This window comes from Calonectris borealis, chromosome 2 (genome assembly GCF_964195595.1).
Source record: "Calonectris borealis chromosome 2, bCalBor7.hap1.2, whole genome shotgun sequence".
Classification (NCBI taxonomy): domain Eukaryota; kingdom Metazoa; phylum Chordata; class Aves; order Procellariiformes; family Procellariidae; genus Calonectris; species Calonectris borealis.
In genome coordinates, this window is record NC_134313.1 from 155147814 (window position 1) to 155151755 (window position 3942).

Sequence of the window (3942 nt, forward strand, 5' to 3'; positions counted from 1 at the left end):
ATTTTTGGAAGGTAATCAGCAGCTGGACTGTAACCTATTCAGATTGAAAGCCTGCTCTCTGTTATGCATGTTAGTATGCTGGGAAACAGTACGGCTGCTGATTTCACAAAAATAAGACATTAAAGAAACTGAGCAGGGCCTGATGATCTACTCTGAGTTCTGCCAGTAGATCCTGAAGCCAGGAAAGATCACAGAATGGTTGAGATTGGAAGGGGCCTCTGGAGGTCATCTGGTCCAATCCCTAGAGCTGGTTGCCCAGGACCGTGTCCAGATGGCTTTTGAATATCTCCAGGGATGGAGACTCCACCACCTCCCTGGGCAACCTGTGCCAGTGCTTGGTCACCCTCACAGTGAAAAAGTGTTTCCTGATGTTCAGAGGGAACCTCCTGTGTTTCAGTTTGTGCCCACTCCCTCTGGTCCTGGGGTCCCATTTAAAATGAACACCTAACACACTAAGCATCATCTCTGGCTGAATGGTACTGAAATAATTTATTCACGTTTATTGTTCAGTACTGTGATCAGTGGAGGCCTGTTAGCACTGGATAGGACTGAATAGACAGGATTCAATTGCTTAAACGCTTTAAATAGACACTAGGAAAATGGAAATCACAGTAGAACCTAGAGAAAAAGAATGTTGTCTTACAACTGTTAAGTCATTGAGCCCCACTAGTGGAAAATCAGTAACAGCACATAAGTTCTGCAACATTAACAGTACTCCTTAGCTATTGACAGCACAGGCTCAACCATGGCAAGGTAAGCAATTACATCCCACAAATACCTATGCAATCTCATCTCCAGAAAGGTAAGGTAAACAACATTATCGTGCCAAAATAATAAGGAAACATGTTACTGTTTGCACTTATGCTAGATTTGAGAAGGACATGCCTTTTAGAAAATGGGTATTATCAGCCTCCAGCAAGATTGGAGACTGCTTGCCTGTCACCACAAGCAGAAAGTCACAGCATCAGTAGTACATGGGGATCCACTGGGATAGATGATTTCTGTATGCAAACATTTGAAAATGCTTATACTACGGAACAAACAAAATAAACTAGTTTTAAACCAGTAAAGTAGCGCTTTGTTAGTTTCATCAAAGCCCCACTTTTAAGATTTTTAGCTTCTTCCCAACTTGCCCGTTACTACCACTTCTGAAATGGCAGTTCTAGCCAATACCTAGATTCAGGTTAACACACAATTTATAAACTGGAATGGAAATTGCTCCTTATATCCCTGATCATGGCATTAATTCCAGCTCTGACAGAGGAGCTCTCTACGCTGGAAAAGCACATACCTCTTTCTTTCAATGTCTTCAGGGTGTTATTCCTTCAGCAGATGTGTTAAAATGGGACAAGAGACTATAAAAGTTTTAACAGAATTTAGGATGTGGGTGGTTTTGCTGTTGCATGTGTAAGCAGATGATGCACATGAGAATGTGGCACATCCCACTAACCCAACATGGGGAAGGAAGAACAGTTAATGCTAAAATATATCTTTTCACTAATCTCTACTGAAAAAATAGCTCCAGTTACGCTGAAGAGTTGCGGCTAAATTTCTAGCACTGCTCCGAAAATCTCAACCAGAATTTACTGTTTGTTGTTTCAGACTGCCACCTGATGGCGAGGAACACGCTCGTTACTCAAGTTCACCCAGATTGCTGCCCTCTATGGCTGCAGCATACTTGGTAACTCAACAGTCACAGAGTTCAAATTACCTGAGACTAGCATCAGATGCGCAGGTTTCTGCGAGAAGCAAACCTGTCCTCCCCCTTCCCAGTGATCCTTCTGAACAACTCTTGTTCCAGCTCCACCTCACTAGCAGGCCAACATGTCGAGCTGCTCAACTTTTGCATCTCTGGTGCACTTCCAGCAGAGGGACTTTTTTTTTTTATTTTTTAATTAATTTTTTACAGAATTGAACTGTGTGACCTGGATCAACTCACTAATTGCGTAGGACATTTTTATCCCAGAGCCTCATTCTTGTAGATTACTAAAGCTTACTACTTACTTTAAAATAACTACTTGCTTTAGCTACCACAGTTCATAAAGCAATCTAAACAGAACACACAAGGGCAGGTTTGTTTCCATTTCTTCCTTCCCTCTTCCTTCTGATACAGATCAACACAGGTGGTGCTCCTTCACTCAGTCCTGGCTTTCTCCTATTACTGGTGAAGAAATTATTTGTTGTTAATTACTTCCCTAATAGACTTATTTTAATTCTCTCCCCCCCCACCCCCGGAATTTTTTTTATTTACTTCTTGGGAACCTTGGGGGGGGAGTGGAAATCAGTGCTCTTGATTTGACTAGCCTTCTCTAATAAAACAAGCAACAGATTTTTTTAATCCTATTCAAATGCCAATAAGCCTAGCATGTTTACTCCCCAAGACACACTCATGGTTAAACTTCTGACTATGCCCCATAGTGAGCTATCATATGCAAAGCAAGTAGAAAATGTTAATATAAAATACTCAGGGAAAATACCGCTAAGTACACAATTTAAACTGCACCATTTTCATCAGTTTGGACTCGTCTCTTAAGCAGAGGACAAGCATATTTGCAATTTTAGCTATCCGAGAGCTTATACAGCCTGCTTCCAATACTACTTTTCCTGATGCAGCAATCTTTCATCGTCTGTTATTTTGAGTTTTTTCTGCATGGACTAATCCACCTGTATTAAGCCTGTGGACAATGTGTATTTCTGGAATCCATTTCTCCAGTTGTTCATTCTGCCATTTGTTTACCTGCATCTGGTGGTACTTCGCAGGTAAGTCTTCAAGAAACTCTCCCCAAACTTAGGACAGTCCATTTATGAGTCATTACATTTTCATGCAAATTCCCCATTTCAGCCAGCATTATTTGTTAGCTCATTTTTTCATGGATGTAGAATTTTTGCTTCTAGCACAGAACTATGCGGCAATGCAATTTTCTTGTGCTTGGAAATTTCTTTGACGTGTATTTTTGTATTTTCTTTTCAGCAATGCAATAAAGAAGTACCCAGATGGCAGCCAAATCCTTAATTTTCCAAAGACAACAGCCACTAATCGCTAGGTAAGACTATGAACCTGGAACTTGGTGGCACTGTCCTTCACCTCATACTTCCTTCCAGGAAAGGTCCTCTCCAGTGTAACTTTCCTTCCTTCAGCTGTGTGGTCACAGTATGAACAGCAGCAACCATTCCTTCTGTTTTCAAGGGAGGAGATGATAGAGGGAAAGATGCATCTCATTTTCCAGTGCAATAAAAGGACTGTAAGGAAATAAAAGGAACTGCAAGTAATCATTCTTAAACAGATATGGCAAGGCTTTGATTTTAGGTCTTGATTTGGGCCTTTAACGACTGAGAAAGGCAAGTATTGTAGTGATGGCCTAGGATGAATAACCTTCTCCCACACCCCTTTTTGATCAAGCATTAGCATGATCTATTTTACCAGTAGGGAACAGGCTTTTTGCTTGAAACCAAGATGACACATTTAATTTATCCATCAGTCTCCTCTTCCATATGTTCAAGTCTTCTGTGGAAGATGAGGCACTTACTTGGACTGTTCCGTATCGATTAAAGAGGCAGTGCGCTAGCAGCCCTCTCTTACAAAAGGTCACAGCAAATGTGAACACCATATGAAAAAAAATTGCTTCAGTCTTTCTTAAGTTCCTTGAGATAAAGCAGGCCAATGACTTCAACATTTATATTGTCCCCTACTACTTGATAGCTGATACCAAACCTATAAAACAGCTATTATGAAATAATAGCTCTATAAAAGAGCAATCTCATTTCTATTAGGACATGTAAGCTGAATCAGAAGGATGAGATGCTCTTTGTCAGAAAATTTTCACTTTTCTGTGGCAGGTATGACACATATATATAAAAATGACATTGCCTTGTACTGTGGAAATCACATTTCCATTTGTGATTCTGAAAAAGCAACAAAAAAATCTTACCAGTAACTGCCTT